General features: G+C 42.7%; 1 pseudogene; it reads left to right on the top strand.

Annotated features, from left to right (window-relative positions):
• Positions 1-19,794: 19,794 nt before the first annotated feature.
• Positions 19,795-21,763, top strand: LOC121459718 (annotated as a pseudogene).
• The last annotated feature ends 287 nt before the right edge of the window (positions 21,764-22,050 follow it).

The raw sequence follows: 22,050 nt of genomic DNA, 5'->3' as shown, positions 1-22,050 counted from the left end.
TCAGGAAGTTTTTAACCAAACAAAAAGTCACAAATCAAGACAACATAAAAACATTGGTGGGCACATCAGAGAGGCAGTTGAAGAAAGATGGAGCGAGCTTTCCATAGGCCTACAGTGTTATCTCGGGACATCCTTGGCTTTGGGGTTAGTGGAAGTTAGTGGGCTGCTACACTGACAGATTTCAGAAAGGTTTTTATCTATTAGTCACAAGGTGTTAGTTCTGAGACTGAGGTTGGCAAGGAATGCCAGAACCAGTCCAAGACAAGGCAATTAGCTTCTGGATCTGCAACATGTCTACCTCTCCACAGTACTGTGGTTTTAATCCATCATTCTCTGCCCTATAAAAGTTGCTAGTGTCTGTGGTGGTCTAACAGGAATAGCCCCCATAGATCCATATATTTGAATGCTTGGTCTTTAGGGAGTGGTGCTGCTTGACACAGACTAGAGAATATGACCTTATGAGAGGAAGTGTGTCTCTGGGGGTTGGCTTTAGGGTTTCAAAGTTTCAAGCCAGTCCCAGGGCCTCTCTCTTCCTGCTACCTGCAGATCCAGATATATAACTCTCTCAGCTCTTTCTCCCATACCATATCTGCCTGCATGTGACCATGCTTTCTGTCATGATGATAATAGACTAACCCTCGGAAACTGCAAGAAAACTCCACTTAAATGCTTTCCTTTATGAGAGTTGCTATGGTGCTGTGGGACAATGGTTTTTCCCTGTAACAATTTGTATCTTGTACTTGTTTAAGAAGATTCTGATTGGCCAGTAGCCAAGCAGGAAGTATAGGCAGGGCAACCAGGAAGGAAGTAGAAGTTCAGTTTCCATGAGTCTGTAGGCTTTCTGGGGGTAGCATTGTTGTTGAATTCTAACTTTAATCCATGGTGATCTGATAAGACACAGGTGGTTATACTAATATTTTATTGTAACTGTGGAAGTGTGCTTTGTTACCGAGTATGTGGTCAATTTTCGAGAAGGTTCCATGAGCTGCGGGGAAGAAGGTATATTCTTTCCTATTTCGGTGGAATTTGGGTTCTGTAGGTGTCTGTCAAGTTCATTTGATTCATTACCTCCATGAATTCTCTTATTTCTCTGTTAGGTTTCTGTCTGATTGACCTGTCCATTGGTGTGAGAGGAGTGCTGAAGTCTCCTACTATTAGTGTGTGTGATTTGATGACTGCCTTGAGTTTTAGTAATGTTTCTTTTACATAAGTGGGTGCTTTTATATTAGGGGCATAGATATTCAGGATTGAGACTTCATCCTGATATATTGTTTCAGTTATGAGCATAACATGTCCCTCTCCATCTCTTCTGATTGATTTTAGTTTGAAGTCAACTTCACATTAGAAGTTAGAAATTAGTATGGCCACACCTGCTTGTTTCTAAGGTCCATTTGCTTGATAAACCTTTTCCCAGTTCTTTACTCTGAGCAGATTTAGTCTTTGTGGTTGAGGTGTGTTTCTTGTAAACAGCAGAATGTTGGATCCTGTTTTTGTATCCAATCTCTTAGCATGTGCCTTCTTATAGGTGTATTGAGTCAATTGATATTAAGTGATATTGATGACCAGTGGTTGTTAACTCTGATCAATTTTTTTTTGGTAGTAGAGTTTGTGTGTTTCCCTTCTTCGAGTTGTGCTGATGAAGGGTCACTAGATGTCTGAGTTATTGTAGGCATTGTTGGACTCCTTGGTTTGTGATTTTCCTTCTACTACTTTCTGTAAGGCTAGATTTGTGGCTACATATTTTTTTAAATTTGTTTTTATCTTGGAAAATTTTGCTTTCTCCATTTATGGTGAACAAAAGTTTGGCTGGGTATAGTATTCTGGGCTTGCATCCATGGTCTTTTAGTTTCTGCAGTACATCTATCCAGGACCTTTGGCTTTCATGGTTTCCATAGAGAAGTCAGGTGTAAGTCTGATAGGTTTACCTTAATAAGTAACTTGACATTTTTCCTTCGCAGCTCTTAATAGTCTTTCTTCATTCTGTATGTTTTGTGTTTTGATTATTATATGGCGAGGGGATGGTTTTTTTCCCCAGTCTATTCGGAGTTCTGTATGCTTCTTGAACCTTCATAGGAATATCTTTCTTTAGGATGGGAAAGTTTTCGTCTATAATTTTATTAAGTATATTTTCTGGGCCATTGAGCTGTACTTCCTCTCCTTCTTCTACTCCTATTATTCCTAGGTTTGGTCTTTTTATTGTGTCCCAGATTTCCTGAATGTTTTGTGATGAGAGTTTGTTGGATTTGCTGTTTTCTTTGATCAGTGCATTTATTTTCTCTATGGTATCTTCAGAATTTGAGATTCTTTCTTCTATCCCTTATATTCTGTTGGTTATGCTTATTTCTGTAGTCTCTATTCATTTACCTAGACTTGCCATATCCAGCTGTGTTGAAGGAGTTGCGGGCTGCGTTCCTGCCACCCTGCTCCTGGCCACCTTGGCGAGCTTATGCCCCAAAATAACAACACACAAACTGTATTCATATAAACATTGCTTGGTCCATTTCTATAAATGTGTGTAGCACCACGAGGTGCGCTTACCAGGAAGATTCTATTCTATGTCCATCCTGTGTCGGAGCTTCATCGCGTCTGCCCTGGAGAAGAGCGGCATTGCGTCTGAGCTCACTTCCTCTTCCTCCCAGCATTCTGTTCTGTTTACTCCACCCACCTATGTTCTAACCTATCAGGCCAAGCAATTTCTTTATTAATTAACTAATGACCTTCCTCCATCACAGCTGGCCCTCGGTTTGTGTTTTCTTCCTTGCCTCCATTTCAGTTTTTGAAGTCTTGAATTGTTTCCATTATCTGATTGTTTTTCCTTGGTTTCCTAGGATATCATTTATGGATTTACTCAATTCTTCAAACTTTTTGTTATTCTTCTCATCCATTTCTTTAAGGGAGTTTACCACCTCCTTTTTAAGGGCCCCTATCACTTTCATAAAGTCAATTTTTCTACTTCTTTTTGATTAAGGTGACCTCCTTTTGTAAGTTCGCTGTGTTCTGGTGGTTTCATGTTGTTTTTCAGATTGTTGGGTGAATTCTTGCATTGGCGCCTGCCCATCTCTTCCTCTGAATGTTCCCCTATGGATCTTCTTTTACAGGAACAGGTCTCTTTGCCCACTGATGCATCTTCTGGTACCGAGATCAGGTCTCCTTGCTGGCCAGGTAGCTCACAAAAAAAAGGCCTACCTTACTTGCTGCAGGCAGGCTATTGAGACAAAGGGACTCCTGCCCACCTGGTTGCCCTCACGAATCGGTCCCAGTGCCCAAACAGCAAGGGCATCTTTTATGGAGCAGTTAGTCTGTTCTACCTTACCTGAAGACTGAGGGTTGCATGGGATATGGAAATGCCAGGGAATGTTAAGAGCCTTGGACAGGTTTTGAATGATCTGGGAAGTGAACTCAGGCCCATTATCTGAAGAGAGGTTTGAATTCTAAACCGGGGAATGATTTCTCAGAGAAGAACATTGGAGACTGTCTGGGCTCTCTTGTTGGTGGTGGGGAAGGCTTCAACCCACGCAGACATTGTATCCACCAAAACCAGGAGATATTTAATTCTTTTGACTGTGGGCATATGAGTAAAATCCAGCTGCAAGTCAGTTCCTGGAAGGGAGTCCCTGGCCTGGTAAGTAGGAAAAGGGAAGCTCCAGTATTTGGTCTTAGTATCTGACTTTTGACAGATCTGACAGGAGGTAGTGATAGCTTTTAGGAACCTGATATCCTCAGGGGTGGGTTGGAGGTGAGCCCTAACAAAATGAAGTGGAGCTTTGTTATTAGGATGAAAGCTGATGTAGGTAGGACAGCATCTGTTGGGTGTCAGGAGGTGTCTGTGAGAGTATGGGCTGCGCTGTAAGGACTCCCTGAGGTGACTGAGATAGGTCTGGGCTCTGGAGCGCTGCTGTCTTAGCTGCTCTGTCAGCCCGATTATTTCCCTTGGAAACAATGGAACTGTTGAACTGGTGAGACCGACAGTGAATAAATCCTATAGCTTTAGGGAGATGGGAGGCTTTTAACATGTTCATCATATAACTTGAGTTAGCTGTGGATCCTCCTTTTGTCGTAAGAAGCCCACGCTCATTCCAGATAGCTGCGTGGGACAGGAGGATATGAAACATATACTTAGAGTCTGTGTAAACATTTAAAGATTGTCCCTCAGCTAACTGAAAGGCATGGGTGAGAGCTACCAGCTCAGCCTGCTGGTTAGTAGTATGGGCAGGGAGTGCCCCTGCCTTGACTATCTCTATGTCTGATACTATGGCATAGCCTGCTCTATGGGTCCCATCACATACAAAGGAGCTGCCATCTGTGTACCAGGTATGAGTGGCCTGGGACAGTCTGCCCTCCTGTATATGTGAGGGGTGGGGCAGTAGGTCCTCTAGGATCTCTATGCAGGAATGGGATGGGGAATCATTAACATTAGGTTGAAGTAGAAGATTTGAGATATTAAGGGGAGGGCAGCATTGAAAGGTGAGACTGGCATCTTCTACCAGTGATGCCAGTCTCACCAGAGACCTTTTCTACATAAGTTTTCAATTTTTTACTTGGTTTGTGTGGTAAAAAGATCCATTCTAAAATAGTATCTTCCCTCTGCATTAAAATTCCTGTAGGAGAAATTCTGAATGGCAATATGACTAGAATACAATTAAGAATTGGATCCACCCTATCTACATGTGCTTGCTGTAGTTTTTCCTCAACCGTCGTCAGTTCCTTTTCTGCTTCAGCTGTTAACTCTCTGGAACTGTTCAAATCTTTGTCACCATCTAAGATTTTGTTGAAATGAATCATTAGATCAGGTGTTATCCCAACAGCCAGTCATGGGCTGGGAATATCTCCTAACAATCTCTGAAAATTATTAAGAGTCTGTAACTGGTCTCTCCTAATTTGTGCCTTTTGTGTTCTAATTTTCTGTAAACCTATTCTGTAACCTAGGTAATTAACAGAATCTCCTCTTTGAATATTTTTCAGGAGAAATTTGTAATCCCCATTTAGGCAAAATTATCTTTACTTCCTCAAACTATACTTCTTACTTAAGTATTTATGTTTGAATTGGATAGCAAAATGTCATCCATGTAATGGTATGTTATAGATTTAGGGAAGTGCTTACGCATTATTTCCAATGGCTGACTTACAAAGTATTGACACAGGCTGGGGCTATTGAGCATTCCCTGTGGAAGGATAGTCCATTGGTATCTCCTAGTAGGCTGGGAGTTATTATAAGTAGGCATTGTGAAGGCAAATTTTTCTCTATTCTTTTCTTGTAATGGTATGGAGAAAAAGTGATCCTTCAAGTCCAACTATAAGAGGCCATCCTTTGGGTAACAGAGAAGGCAGAGGAAGTCCAGACTGTAGAGGGTCCATAGGTTGAATTACCTTGTTGACAGCCCTTAGATTTATCACCATTCTCCATTTGCCAGATTTCTTTTTTACAACAAACACAAGAGAATTTCAAGGGCTAGTTGGCTCCTTAATATGTCGAGCATTTAATTTCTCCTGTTCCAATTGTTTTAAAGCCTGCAATTTATCTTCAGCTAAAGGCCATTGTGTAACCCATATTGGCTACTCAGTTAGCCATCTTAAAGGTAGGGCTATCGGTACCTCTAAAGATTTGTTAGTTGCTTTATGTTCTCCTACTGCCTGAATGAATGGTGACCTTTGTGCATAGTACTTTATTACATCCTTGTTGTAGGAGCTGCGGGTTGCCCTGCTCCCAGCTGCCTAGCTACCTTATGCCCCAAAATAACAACACACAAACTGTATTCATTTAAACACTGCCTGGCCCAATTCTGTTAATGTGTTTAGCACCGAGGTGAGCTTACCAGGAAGATACTAGCCTACGTCCATCCTGGGTCAGAGCTTCATCGTGTCTACCCCAGAGAGGAGAGGAAATGGCATCTGTCTGAGGCATCTGCTGTTATTCTTCTTTCTGTCTTTCTTCTCTGTGGGGTTAGAGAGTGGAGACGTTACGCGAGACACACGGCGGTGCAGGGTTAGGAAGGAGACACGAACACACGGAAGGCCCACGTGTGTGCACTTTAATGGGGGAGGGGTAACAATAAGTAAGGGATGGGTGGGTGTGCAGAGACGGAATGAGAGAGGGGGAGCGGGGGGCTCGTGGCGACCCGTTTTTAACGGGGAACACAAGGGCATCTGGGAGAAATGCCCTGTGCCTTTGTGGCTTCCAGTCCAGGGGAATGCTGGGAGCTGTAGTCTGAAAAAGGAACAACATTTCACCCTCTTGGTTTTATTAAAAAAAATTGGGGGGACTTAAAGGGTAGGGAATGGGGGCATAGCCCAGTCTCTCATGACTGCTTCCTGCTGTCTTTGGGCGTCGAGGGATCCAGGGAGTGTCCAATTATTTTGACGATGTCCTGTTGGCTATGTCCTGTTTGCTGGTGTTTTGGGGTGGCTGGATGTCCTGTTGGTTATGTTTTGTCCACTGGTGTTTTGAGGTGGCTGATTGAAGAAATCACATCTGTCTGGCTTTTCCTGAGTAGCTGGGTCATCGTTAAGATGCTGGAAGACAAAAGTCGCATTAATAGAGAGAAAAAAATTAAAGGGGAGAGGAGGTTTGGGAGGAGGTTTGGAAAATTAAAGGGGAGATTTGAGGTGGGGGAGTCTTAGGAGGTCTGGGGTTAAGAATGATAAAAAAAATTAAATGATACTTATTCCGTTAATGATCTGCTTGTGTTTGATTTGTTTAGGTGGGTCGGGCTGGAGTCCTGGAGCTTAAAGAAAGTGTCTTAAAAGAAATAGATTATAACCGTATATTCCTTAACATTTCAGGGGTCACTGCTGCAGTCAGCGACTGACCTGTTATGTCAAGGAACTTTGTGTCCTTTGGAACTTAAAAGAACAAGGTCCTGTCTGAGTTACCATGTATGAAGGATTATCTTGAGCTGTGGAGATGAACAGTTTAAGATGTGACAGCTGAATCCAATGAGGAATTCCTTCAAGCTTGGCAGCTGTGGGAGTGAGAAGAATTACTCTGAAAGGACCCTGGCATTTAGGGGAAAGAGGTGAGGGATGTTGGCCTGGAGGTGAGAGTAATACCTTATCTCCTATTTTAACCAGCGGTGGACATGTATTAGCACATGGTTGAGGTAATGAGTGACCTGTGAAGTCCCACAGTTGTTATTCTTAAAAAATATTGGAGGTTCCCCCTCCTGGCAGGCTCACAGAGCAGCAGGAAACTCCAGCGGGTCCCTAGCGGTGCTGGACGCCAGCTCCAGAGTCCGGCACCCGAGCAAGCAGCTACAGTTTCCCACCAGCGGGAGGGCACGAGCTGCGCTGGCGGTGGTGGCGGGTAACAGACATATAAACACAGGAAATAGCCATAAGTATTTTTTAAGGAAGAGGGAGAGAGAAAGAGGGAGAGAAAGAGAGAGAAAAGAGATAAAAGGAGAAAGAGACAGAAAACACGTGCGCATGTCAAGGAAGCAGGAAAGGAAGGGCCCAAGATGGTGGCAGGCAGGTCAGAGGTAATGGGAGTCGGCGTGGCTTATCCCTTAAAGCAACAGGAAAGCACAACATCTGCCTCACTTCCTCTTCCTCCCAGCATTCTGTTCTGTTTAATCCACCCACCTAAAGGCTGGCCTATCAAATGGGCCAAGGCAGTTTCTTTATTAGCCAATGACCTTCCTCCATCACATCCTTCCCAGAATTATGAGTTCCTGAGACTGTAGGAATGTTAATCTGGGTATTCCATGTTGTAGCAGGTCATGGCTCCATAAATTTATTGCAATATCAGCTACATATGACCTTAGCTTTTCTCTTCGACCTTCTGGCCCAATACAGTCAACCCATCTCGTGCTTTAACTCGAGATATGGTTCCAGTTCCTAGTAATTGAACATCTGCCTCTTGAAGAGGCCAATTTGGATGCCAAGATTCTGGAGTGATGATACTCACATCTGCTCCTGTGTCTATCAAGCCAACAATCACAATTCCATTTATATGCACTCTCAGCTTTGGTCTCTGATCATTTATAGAAGTTTGCCAAAATATACGCTTCTTATTTCCTAATTGAATTCTGACTTATCCTCCAAATTTGCATCATTTAGAACCTATGATCTTGTACAGAACTTTCTAGAGTTTTTATTTCCCTGGTGTGACATGTCCTCCACGGTTACTGGGAATGACTGGGCCATATTTGGCTTGGGGGCCTGCAAGAGGCCCCTCAGGGAGTTTCCCGATGGTATCGGGTTGCCTTGTCTGTCTGTTGTTGATCTTCATTCATTCATCCAATGTTGTCCTTTACCATACCTCCTACATATACCTGAAGGCCGAGGTTTCTTATTCCTGCCATTCCCAGATGAAGTGTTATTTCTAGAAATACCTTGACTGCAATCCCTTTTTAGATGTTCAAATTTACCACAATTAAAACATTTGGTAGATTGATGTCCCCTCATTGCTTTGGAAATTGCTTCTCCTACCCAAGATTTGTCATCGTAATTAAAGGTCTGAAAATTCATGGTATGCTGGTTCCATTCATCCATAGGTGCTGATCTAGACCTTAAAGGCCCAATTATCTTTTTGCAGTCTAAGTTTGCATTTTCAAAAGCCAGTGATACAAGAATTAGTCATCTAGCTTCTAGGTCTGTTACTCCTGTGTTCAGAGCCTTAATTAATCTTTGCAAAAAGTCAGTATAGGGTTCTCCTTGTCCCTGCCTAACCCTAGTAGATGGCTCTACCTTTCTTCCTGGTTCTGGTAATCTATCCCAGGCATTTAAGGCTGCCTTGTGGCATAGGGACAATAATTCATCATCATAAAGAGCTTGGACCTGTGGATCAGTGTAAGCTCCTACACCAAGAATTTGATCCTTTGAAACCTCCACACCTTTTGCTCTTCCTTGCTGTTCCATATGTTTGGATTCTTCCCTGAAATAAACTCCAAACATCAAGGAAGGTCCATCTTTGAGGACCGCTGAAGCTAACTGTGAGAAATCATGGGGGATAGCCCTGACATTAGAAGCCCAAGTCCTTATCATTTCCTTAACAAATGTAGAGTGCAAGCTGTAATTAATGATGGCTTGCTTAATTTCCTTTAGGTCATTCGATCCTACTGGCGTCCATCTAGCTTCTTTGGCTCCCTTTGAGCCTTTAAAAGTTGATGCTTTGTCAGAATAAATTACAGGGTATGTCGCTAAAACCCTTAGTAACCCAGTTCTAACAGCTCGTGGTTGCATTGTATCCTGTCCTTGTGCCTTCTTACTCTGTTCACCAGCTCCAATAATTTCTTCAATCATTACAAATCTTTTTATCGTTGTCTCTCTGAAATCCTGAATCTTCTGACATGCATGTGTTTCTAGTGATTCCACTAAGGTATCAGTTTTTTGGTCCCCATTCCTTACCTGTGATTCCAAGGTCTTAATGTTTCCTTTTAAAGACAATATCTCCTCCTTGAACTGTATGTCATGTAAGTTGCCATCCTGGAGTTATATTCTGTCTGTTACCTTATCAAATCTCTGATAACTACTGAAAGTCAAATTCAACAGCTTGGACCCTTTCAGGTAAGTTCCTAGTACCCTTAGATAAGGAGTCAATTTTGCCTATCATGGTATTAAGCCTATCAATTAATACCACATACTTCCATACTGATATAACATTGAGAAGAAAACTAAAACCCAATAACAAGTAAATTGAGATGCCTCCATAGGCATATAGGCCACTTGTGATTTCTACCAAAGTGGCAGCAAAAGCCGCGGCTAGAGTCCCATTAAAAAAGATACCTGCCATTTTACCTGTCAGCCACCAGATGGTGATGTTTCCGAGTTGCGACTGGAACCGCTGCAGGCGTCACGACAAATCCTGTTTTAAAATCTGCTCTGTTATTTGTTTAAAAACTGGGGAAAATGAGTCAATTGAGAGGTCAGATGTACACAGAGAGAAAATCCAGAGGCCAGGCACAGAGCACAAAAAGTCAGAGAGCTTCTAGTGGCCAATAAACGAGGCAGCCCGGCCCACCGTGGCTGGGCGCACCCGCCCTGCTGCTCTGTTCAATCCAATGCAGAGGGTCGTGACACAGCCACTGCACTGCTGCTGAAGATGCCGAGTGCTGTGGGCCCCATGTCCCTGTGCTGGGATTAAGGGTCACGCTGCTTGCAGTGCTCCCAATCAGTTATGGCGGGGTTGCTGGGACTTCAATTGGAGATGTTTTTCCCTAAGGGGTTTTTAGCTTCGGCAACTGCTTGCGCTTGCGCTGTGAGCTCTGTGAGTCGTGTTGCAAGGGGGAACTTAAAAACCTGCTCAGTGTAGATCAAATTAGGCTGGCAGAGACTGTCCATACCTGTGGATCCCCGGAGGCATGGAGGTTACGGCTGAGGGAGGGCTTGTGCCAAGTTGAGCTGGCCCAGCCAAGCTGGTGGCAGGCAGCCGAGCCAGGGAATGGGCGTGCGGGGTGGTTCTAAAACCAAACGCTGGGTGCCAGATAATGCACGAAACAATCCCACACCAGTTTGGATTTAAAGGGGTATTTATTTTAGGGGTAAAACTCACAAAACACCAACAGTCAGGAAAGGAGTCTAGTCTCTGGAGCAGGAGCCGGAACCAAGCACCGGAACCAAGAGAGTGAGCCGAGGCTTGCCGCTCTTTTTTAAAGAGAAATAGACCACACCCCAGTGGGCTGGTATTTCAGCAGCTATTGGCTGAAGGAGCAGAAGGCGCTCCCTCAGCACAGTAGGCTCTTATTTCAGCGGCTGTTGGTAGAAGGAGTGGAAGGTGCTCCTGCAGCATGTGTGTGTGTTCATAAAAATGTATCTGGACAAATTTATATATGTGTACACATGTGTATATGCCTATGAAGGCTATAAGAGGAAAATGTGTGTTCTCTACATTTCTCACTGTATTCTTCTTGAGGCAAGTCTCCAAACTCATGACTTTCAGGGCTGACTTGAAGACAGGAAGTCAGAGAGATCATCCTTTATCTGATGTGATATCAGGAGGTCATGGGTGGTGCTAACTTCCAATCCCCTATTGTCATGATGCACAGCATGCATGCTTGCCTCCTGCATCATAATCTAGACACAGACTATATAATTTGAATTACGCACAAATGGAGTCTTCTCCTTTATGCTTTTACTTGATAGTCAAATGTTGGCATTAAGGAGAAGTTTTTCATTTGTTCCCATTCATAGAATCTCACCTGTAGATATTTATAATGTCCTAGAAATGTGACAGTTAGGGCAGAAATTTCCCATGTTGCCCCTATGATTGCAGCCATAGATTTTTTCCTCTTTTCTGCAGGTGTAGTTCAGGATGGTTTGTCCTCCCCTGTGAGCCAGAAGTGAAAAGTAAAATATGTCCCTTGATGATCTTGCACACAAGTGTAGATACCATATCCCAGAGACATATTAGGTAAAAGAAAGACCTTCCTTTTGATCTCCTCAATGGCAAAAGTCAAGGCTACAGTTAATTGGTAGTGGTTGGTATTAATTCTGTGTAGGAGAACTAGGTATCATTACAGAACAATTTTCAATTACCATTGTCTTACAAATGAATACAGTAACTGTCACAAACTAAATGAAAGCTTACCCTTACATTTCCCATATTGAAACCACATCTTGTTATTTGATGGTGTTACAGTATAAGATCAGTTGGAGGTCATAGAATGGGTCGTGATCATATTTAACAGGTTATTTTGAGATTTCTGCCTTTTAATATTAGAAGAATTATTCATAAATTTCCTGTATGAGTATAGAGCAAGAAGACTATCTTCTATTCATGAAGCAGGCAGTCACTACATAATTGTCACAAGGCTTTATCTTGCAATGTCTATTCTTCTTAAAAGTAATAAATATATTTTGTATGATTCTGGGGATGGGGAATACTTTTGCTGTGGGGAGTCAGAGTGAACTAAGACTTTCTAAGAAACCCTTATGAAAGGAGAGAAGGACATACAGTTCTATGTCCTTGTCCCAGGTTGCACTTGGCTGGAGCCAGTGCAACAGGTAAGTCAAACTTGAGTTTCCTGGCCAGGTCTTCTGCATGAGTTGTGGTTACCATTCCCAGGGCTTCTGGTTCTGAGACTTCCTGTGTTTTCTTTGGCAACATTGTCTACCTTAGTTCTCTGCTTTCTGTGCTCATTTTTCTACTTCAGAAAGACTATGGGATCTGTACTTTTTCACAGACTTGTTAGGCTTAATTCATCAGTTTATTTTAAAATTTTAGGTCCCAGTTATTGCTTTTGTCATTTGTATTTCTCATCCTCATTCCTTGACACCATACCATTTTGTTTTTCGAGACAGGGTTTCTCTGTAGCTTTGGTGCCCATCCCGGAACTAGCTCTTGTAGACCAGGCTGGCCTCAAACTCCCAGAGATCCGCCTGCCTCTACCTCCCGAGTGCTGGGATTAAAGGTGAGCGCCACCACTGCCTGGCCGACACCTTGCTATTTTTGACCACTTTTTAGTTTTTTTCTGGTTCATGTCAATATGTTGTATTTGTATATGATACATGTGCATATATATGCACATATGTGTATGTGTGTGTTGTGTGTGTATATATGTGGTGTGTACATGTGAATGTGGTGTATATGTGCATATACAGTGTATAAGTGTGGATATATTAGTGTGAGTTTGTGTGTGTATGCATGTGTGAAATATCCAGATATGTCCACAAGCAGAGGCCAGAGGTGAAAGCAAGGCATCTTTTTCTATCAGTGCCTTAAAATAAGGTCGGTCCCTCAGTGAACTTGAAGCTTGTACTTTCAGCTACACTGGTTGCCCAGGAAATTTGTGGTTTCCTCTGCTTTCCTAGCACAGGCACATGTAATTGCACTGTGTTTTACTGTGGGCTTTAGAGACTCTAACTCATGCTTTTCCAGAGTATGTTCCCCACTGACCCATTTCTCCAGCTTGAAGACAAGGTTGAACAAGGATGAACTCACAATCAAGTCAGTCTACTTGTGGAGATGTCTGGCTCACAAATCCTTCATATTATAAACAAGGAAAACAACATGAATTTTTTTCATTCGTTTTGTCTCTTTTAACTTGTTTTCAAGTTATGTCACGACATAGCATGTAATATAGAAATGAACAGATTTTTGATTTGTTTTATAGTAAGTGGGTCATTTGGATTATAATTTGGAGTTTTGTGTGTGTTCTAACTGCCTTGCATCCTTTCGCCCACATGTGGTTTGCTGGTATCTACAATATACTATCTGATTCTCACATATAATTTGTCATTTCATGTGGTCAGGATATACTCAGATCTGGCATTCCTATGTAATTCTACAGTCTATAGGTAGCCAAGGTATTTATTTGCACTAACTGTGATTTTGAATGTACTTGTTTAACATATTTTACTTTGAGATTTTCATATATTTAGTAATATGTATTTAAATTAATTAATATTATTATTATATATGTACATGGATGGTATAATGTATGCCCACATATATACTGGATGCACACCTGTGAATATTCATGAAGAAGATAGAGGGGGTCATCCTGTGCCCTGTTTGCTCACTCTGCACCTTATTCCCATGACATAGACTCCAGCTGAACTTGGACCTCCTCTGGCAGCCAGTCAGTCTCAGCCACCTTGACTCTGTGTCTCACAGTGCTGGAGTTTCAGGTGCATATCCAAGGACACCAAACTTTAACCTGGGTGCAGGGGATAGGAACTCAGGTCTCATACTTGATGGCGAAGTGGAAGCCATGGAACCAGCTGTGCCACCCACGTGTAGTGCAGCTTCACTTGCCCTCTGCCATCCACATGTGGTCACACTGCCAGTCTGGATAAATGACATCATCTGCAGCATGCTCAGTCGTTGTTTCATTTTTTTCTCTCCTCGAATGACTTAGTTTTCTTGTGCCATATATCATTTTATATTTCTCATTCTAGCCTTTTTACATAGTTTACCTTTTGTGGATTCCTAGTCTTAATATTCTAGATCTATATTTTCTTGTCTGTTAAACTTTAGTTGTCATTATTCACTTCTGATTTAGTATCCAACACTGAAATACTTTTGTTTCCTTTAATTTTGAATTAGAATATAATTATAGCATTTCCCCTTTTCTTTTTTCCTTAGATTTCCCTGTATTTCCCTCCTTGTCCTTTTAATGTATTGCCTTTTATTTATTTTTTAATTTAATGGGATATTTTTTTAAAAAAAAGCTATCCTATTTTCATTTTACATACCAATTCCAGTTCCCATTCTCTCCCCTCCTCCCATTCCCTCCACCTACACTGTGAAAACATCACCCCATCCACTCCTCAGAATGGGTAAGGAACAATGCTTTGGGGAAGGTCCAAGGCCCTCTCCCTACTCTATCTAGGCTGAGCAAGGTATCCATCCAAAGAGAATGGGTTCCCAAAAAGCTAGTGAATGCAGCAGGGATAAATCTTGGTGCCACTGCCAGTGCCCCACAGTCTGCCCCAGCCATACAACTATCACCCACATTCAGAGGGTCTACTTTGGTCCTATGCTGGCTTCTTCCCTGTCTGGCTGGAATTGGTGAGCTCTCATTAGCTCAGCTGAACTGTTTCAGTGGATGTACCCATCATGGTCTTGACCTCTTTGTTCATATTCTCATGTCTCACACTCTTAAGCTGGTCTTTGGGATCTCAGCCCAGTGCTCCGCTGTGGGTCTCCACCTGTTTCCATCAGTTGTTGGATGAAGGTTCTATGATGATATTCATCAATCTGACTACAAAGCAAGGCCAGATTGGGCACCCTCTCCTCTATTACTTAGGGACATAGCTGGGTCATCTTGTGGATTCCTGGGAATTTCCCTAGTGTCAGGTTTCTTGTTAGTCCCATAATGGCTCCCTGAATCAAAATATCCCTTTCCTTGCTCTCATCTTTGTCTTTCCTCCTTCTCAACTATCCCATTCCCTCAAGTTCTCCTCCCCGCTTCCATCTTCCCCCCTCTTTCCCTTCCATTCTCCTTTCTCGCTATACCCCATACTCCCAATTTTGTGAGGTCATCTTACCTATTTCCCCTTTCTAAGGTGGATCTAGTATGTTTTTCTTAGGGCTCACCTTGTTACTTAGCTTCTGTGGGATTATGGACTATAGACTCATTATCCTTTGCTTTACAGTTAGTATCCACTTATGAGTATATACCATGTTCATCTTTCTGAGTCTGGGTTATCTCACTCAGGATGGTTTTTTCTAGTTCCATATATTTGCACGCAAATATCAAGATGTCGTTACTTTTTACCCTTGAGTAGTAATCCATGGTGTAAATGTACCACATTTTCCTTATCCATTCTTTGGTTGAAGGGCAGCTTTTTCCTGGGTTTTGGAAATAAACAAATAATGCTGTTATGAATATAGTTGAACAGATGTCCTTATATTAAGGTTGAGCATCCTTTGGGTATATGCCCAAGAGTGGTATTGTTGGGTCTTGAGGTATGTTGATTCCCAATTTTCTGATAAACCACCATGCTGATTTCCAAAGTGGATATGCAGGTTTGAGTTTCCACCATCAATGGAGGAGTGTTTCCCTAACTCTATATCCTCTCCAGCATAGTCTATCATTAGTGTGTTTGATCTTAGCCATTCTTACAGGTGTAAGATGGTATCTCAGAGTTGTTTTGATTTGCATTTCTCTAATGGCCAAGGATGTTGAACCTTTCCTTAAATGTCTTACAGCCATTTGAGATTCTTCTGAGAATTCTGTGTGGTTCTGTACCCCATTTTTTAATTGAATTATTTATCTTACATGTGGTTCCAAGCTTTGAATTTTCAGATGAACGTTTTTAATTTTGAGTGTCTGTAAAACTCAAAGCATGAAATGGATCATAGAGGAGAACAGGCCTGGAGGGACGTGGGATGGCAGAGGAAATGCACTGTGGAAGGGTAAAGAAATCTTGCAAGTGGAAAGTTTTCATCAGCGATGGGAGAAGTGTGGTGGTGGAGAAAGGGTTAACCAAAATTAAGCATGGAGGAAAAAATCCTTTTGGAAAAATACTACATTTGAAGTCCTTTAAAACCATTTGAGGGGCTGGTTAAATAGTTTAGCATGTAAGGGTGCTTGATGCCAGCATATGATGCTGTTGATTTTGATGTTGGGAAACCACATGGTAGAAGTAAGAAAATGATCCAGAAAATGATGCTCTGACCTCTACACATGTACCGTGGTTTGCCACCAAGCCTAGTGAATGGAGTTGCATGCTTGGAAGCCTAAGTAAAACAACTGACTGAAGGAGCCCTGCACGTATGGGTAACGTTTCTTTCTCCCAAAGATTAAGTTGACTAAACAAAGGTTCCAATACTGTGAGATAGTTCCCTCTGAGCTGTGAAGTAAGGGGGTGCCTGTCAAACATTACAGGCTGCTACCAATGTCCTCATTTACACATGAGAATTAGATTGGTGGATGATTCTGAACACACTATACACTTGGGATATAGGACATTTAAAGGTAATGTTGCCTCTGTGCTGGATAGCTTCCACAGTCCTAGAAGCTTCTATGCAAGCTACTGGATGAGGAAAGTTGGCAATGATTCTACCAATCTGTAGACCCTGCATGTGACAACTTGCCTGGCAAGATATTTTCCATGTGATAGTGTGTTGACTCTTATAGGAACAATAAACTTTGTGATTTGATCTTAGGTCTACCACGCAGTAGCGAACTCTTGGCTGGTTCTGTAAACCTGGTTCAGAGCCCAATGACTAAGGCCATGGTGATGTAATATGGAAATCTCTCTGATTCTACAGACTGGAACCTTTGCTGGACATCACAGCCAGAGTTCATAACATGCTTTGAGGTCATTTAAGATATAAGGATGCTATCTTACTGTGTACTCAAACTGATTGTTAACCTACTTTTAAGAGAACAATATAACAATGACCACTACTTTGCTTGGTCTTCCTGCATAGCCACCTTTTAAAAACTAAACTAAACTTAAGTAATCTTATTTTCTTCTGTGCCCCCTGATACAGAACAAATGTTTATCGTTTATATAAAACAGCAAACATAGAAGTTGAAAACACTCAAATGAATATCCACCAAAACAATTGAACACAGCAGCATTACTGGGCAAACATGGTGTTTGTAATGTTTTTTGTTGTCTGGGTTAGTTGGGATCAGTTGCAGTTATTACCTTCATCCCTTGTAAGACCCCACAAATGATTCTGTAAAGTATCCCACTCCTTCCCCAGGTGATTCTTATGGGGAAATTCAATAAAAGAATGAGCAACAAAAGGGGCAGACACACACATTTACACACAAGGACAGATGTAGGGACAGACATAGACTCATACAAGAAAACAAGCACAGGGACAGACAGACTTCTTCAGAAAGGCACAGATTTAGATTCATGCAACAGACAAAGAAGGGAAGACAGGGAACATGTAGAAAATTCAAATCTGGAAATGAATCCCAGTGGAAGTGCTTTTATTTCTTTCCTTAATGCCACACTGAAGAAGTATTGGTGACCCTGAGTTAATCACTGATGTGTTGAATCCACACAACAGGCCCTCTGTTGTTGTTTTGTTAAACTTACATAGAATCAAGCTGCCTTCTACATACTCTTGCTGACACCTATACATTTGAGCAACTTCTTTTATGTTAATTAATTTATTTCCTTATTTATTAATGATTTCTGTCTCTTCCCCGCCACCGCCTCCCATTTCCCTCCCCCTCCCCCAATCAAGTCCCCCTCCCTTGTCAGCCCAAAGAGCAATCAGGGTTCCCTGCCCTGTGGGAAGTACAAGGCCCACCCACCTCCATCCAGGTCTAGTAAGGTGAGTATCGAGCAACTGTGATCCCTAATGAAAGACGTTTCTTTAGTCAAAGGGCTCTGGTGAATGCATAGACTCACACCTGGCCAAAGTTTAGAGAAAGCATAACTGTGCAGTTCTCAGACCTCAGCAAGACCTCTGAACTACAACACCCTCCAAGGTTCAGGGACTACTCTGGAAGAGAGAGGCAGAGGTTGTAGATGGTTTCTGTAAAATGGTGTCAAGGACACAATGATCATCACACACAGGAAGGGGTTCTTAAGGCCCCACCCTCAGTGAGGGACTTTTCTTAATGTGTGCTGGGGGATGGGATGCCATAAAAATACAGAAAAAGGAAATTCACATAAGCAGCCACACTTTAACTCTTTGGATTTTAAGGCCAATAGAGTAGTTTGGGTGGTGCTTTTTACTTATGTTAGAGTTGAGTATGGAAACCTCAACAAGGCTGGTCTGTGACTTAGAAAATCCACTAAAATTCATTGACGCCTATTATTGAACTCCAGTTCCTAAAACTGTAATGGCAGGCTCAGATACCCAGAAAGGGGCTCAACCTGGACTTTGGAGGATTTTTGGAGGATAGATAAAAGCCAACATCGCTTAAAAACTTGTGAAGCTAGATCCTCTACCCAAAGGTGTCATTTCTCTTATCACTGGAAGTAGGGAATATTGGCTGCCTGTGGTGTCTATTACCATAATAAGGTACAGACCGGCCTCTAGGCTCCTTCAGTAGCACAAGTACCTGCTGTACAGTTCAAAGTCCATGCTAGTGTTCTAGATCTTCTTCCCTCCTGCCCTCCCCTGACCTTCCTCTCTTTCAGAAGAATCCCTACCCCAGCTTCTCATTCTCTTTCTAAACCTATCTCTCTGTCTCCTCCTGTCTCTATGTTCCTCTCCCTCTTTCTGTGTCTCCTCCTCTGTCTCTCTCCCTCTGCCTCTCCTTTTTCTTCTTTCATAGTCAGGTGTTCAGCCAACATCTGTTCCTGGTCTGTCTGATTTGATATGCCACTATCTGTTCTATCTCTGATAGGTATTATAGAAGCTTTCTCCTTAAACATGTCACCAAGACATCATGTCAACAGTTTGTACAATACCAAGAAACAGTTTAAAATATTTTTAAAACATTTTAATGAAAAAACTATTATATAGTGAAATCAGTATATATGGTATCAAGAAATATTTAACATCAAACATTGACAATTTCAGGAATATTTTAGAAAATTTATGTTGTTGACATTGCTCCTCATAGGCTCCAGCAGCAACTAAAAAGAAAAGCAAGAATTGTCAGTAGTATCAAGAACATCATTTGTGGCAGTGTCAGGATGAGCAATAACAGAGGCATCACCAGTAGAATCTTATGTAGTATCATGTCACAAGGAATGCCATTGTATTTGAGAAGTGGTGACAATGTGGAGCCTTATTTCATTGGTTTTATTCTCACATGTTGCTTCTTTGGGGGTGTTTATTTCCAAAATGATGCTATCCACATAAGTCACAGTTTATGGACAGAGAAAAATAGAAACTAATATCTAACAGTTACATTTCTCTGCTTAGCCATTCAGACAATACAAGTTTCATGTTAGATGTATTTTCAATATGATTGGAAAAGATAAGCATTTTTTCTAGTTTTAGGTAATAGCTAAAGAGTCCTATATATAGCACAAAATTTAGTTATGATATGTATTGGTGCCAAAGAGAATTGGGTTTCTAGTGCATAAGTCATCATCTATTTAAAACCACTGCTGTGGTCTAACTTACCTTGTTAAACTCATTTTAATGCATGTCACATGTTAAATTAGGTTGAATACCCACATCATCACTGTTGATACAAATTTCAAAAACCATATTCCGGTGGTTATCATCAGCAGTGCCATTGTTGCTTCCCAAAGTGGCAGAACCTTGGAGTGAGTTGCATAGTGGGTGTATTCAGCTGGACTGGTAGCACTGAAATCCTCATTAGCACTCTGAGGGTCGAAAGCGTCACCTGGCACATGAACAAGAGCAGATTCCTGATCAGTAGTGAAGCTATCACACTTGTGTTCTCTTAGAAGCAAGTTTCAAGAACAGGGTCAGAATGTTGCCGAGGAAGAGTGAATGAGGAGGAAGGAGAGAAAATGGTGTCCACGGATTACAGTACCTACAGCCAAGCTGCAGCCCAGCAGGGCTACAGTGCTTACACAGCCCAGCAAACTCAAGGATATGCACAGACCACCCAGGCCTATGGGAAACAAAGCTATGGAACCTATGGACAGCCTACTGATATCAGCTCAGAGCACTGCCACCTACAGGCAGACTGAATATGTGACTTCTTATTGACAGCCTCCCACTGGTGATACCACTCCAACTGCCCCCAGTCATACAGCCAGACTGTTCAAGGATGTGGCACTGGTGCTCATGACACCACCACTGCTCCAGTCACCACAACCCAAGAACCTTGTGCAGCTCAGTCTGCATATGGCACCCAGCCTGCCTACCCAGCCTATGGCCAGCAGCCAGCAGCTGCCGCTGCACCTGCAAGACCACAGGATGCAAACGAGCCCACTGAGACTAGTCAACCTCAATCTATCACAGGGGTTTATAACCAGCCCGGCCTAGGGTATGGACAGAGTAATTACAGATATCCCCAAGCACCTGGGAGCTACCCCATGCAGCCAGTCACTGCATCTCCACCCTATCCTCCTACACATCTTATGCTACACATCCTATCTTCCTCTTCACAAGCAACTAGTTATGATCAGAGCAGTTAATCTCAACAGAACATCTATGAGCAACCTAGCAACTATGGACAGCAGAGTAGCTATGGTCAACAAAGCAGCTATGGGCAGCAGCCTCCCATTAGTTACCCCCCTCAGACTGGGTCCTACAGCCAGGCTCCAAGTCAATATAGCCAACAGAGCAGCAGCTACAGGGAACAGAGTTCATTCCGACAGGACCACACCAAATGGTGTCGGGGGCAGGAGTCTGGAGGATTTTCCAACCAGGAGAGAACCAGAACATGAGTGGCCCTAATAACCGGGAGAGGAGAAGAAGGGGATTTAATCATGGAGGCATGAGCAGAGGTGGGCAGGGAGGAGGATGCAGTGGAATGGGCATTAGAGACCAAGGTGGCATCAATAAGCCTGGTGGACCCATGGATGAAGGACAAGGTCCTGATCTAGGCCTTCCTATAGATCCTGATGAGGATTCTGACAACAGTGCAATTTATGTGCAAGGTTTAAATGACAATGTGACTCTGGATGATCTGGCAGACTTCGGTAAGCAGTGTGGGGTTGTTAAGATGAACAAGAGAACTGGGCATCCCATGGTCCACATCTATTTGGATAAGGAGAGAGGAATGCCGAAAGGGGATGCCACGGTGGCCTATGAAGATCTGCCAACTGCCAAGGCTGCTGTGGAATGGTTGGATGGAAAGGATTTTCAAGGAAGAATACTTAAAGCTTCTCATGCGCGAAAGAAACCTCCAAAGAATAGCATGTGGAGTGCCATGACACCTCGTGAGGGGAGAGGAATGCCACCACTGCTCCGTGGAGGTCATAATAGCTCATGAGGTCCCAAAGGACCCATGGGTTGCATGGGAGGCATTGGAGGAGACAAAGGGGCTTCACCCCATGAAAACACTGGGGCTACTTAGGAACCCCCATGTGGAGGAGGAAATGTCCAGCAATGAGCAGGAAATTGGCCGTGTCCCATGCAGGTATGTGGAACTCAGAAAATGAACTGGAGAACAGAATGCAACCAGGGTAAGGCCCCAAACCTGAGGGCTTCCTCCCGCAACCCTTCCAACCTCCGGGATGAGATAGTGGCCAAGGCTGCAGTGGTGGCATGCAAGGAAGAAGAGGTGTCCATATGGACCAAGGTGGTCCTGGAGAATTGTTCCGAGGTAGCAGTGGTGGAGGCACATATGACTTCAGAGTTGTCCGAATATTGGAACGAGTTAGCTTTGGTGGAGGAACATGACATGGTCCTGTGGGCCCTCCTGGACCATTGTTGGAACAGGTGGACTGAAGAAGATGTGGACCTGGAGGACCTGCGTAAGTGGATAAAGGCAAGAACAGTCAGGAACTTAGAGACCGGCCCTACTAGAGAGACCTGCAGAGCTACATGGATGACCAGATTTATTTTTTAAAACCAGAAAATGTTTTAAATTTATAATTCCACATTTATAATGTGGCCACGAAGTCATAATTATTACTGTGTGTACTTTAGTATTTTCAGCATTTGTGAAGAAGTATTAAAACAAGTTAAATGGTAGGTGACTGAGTTTTTTTTTTCTTTTAAAGATGCCTGTTTTAAGACATAACAATGGGAACCCCTTGTGAGCATACTCAGTATCATTGTGGAGAACCGAGAGGGCCCCTTCTTGTAACAAA

Source organism: Microtus oregoni, unplaced genomic scaffold, assembly GCF_018167655.1.
Source record: "Microtus oregoni isolate MIOR12 unplaced genomic scaffold, Mior012 000019F_ref0000042, whole genome shotgun sequence".
NCBI lineage: Eukaryota > Metazoa > Chordata > Mammalia > Rodentia > Cricetidae > Microtus > Microtus oregoni.
This window is presented reverse-complemented; position numbering and strand designations above follow the sequence as displayed.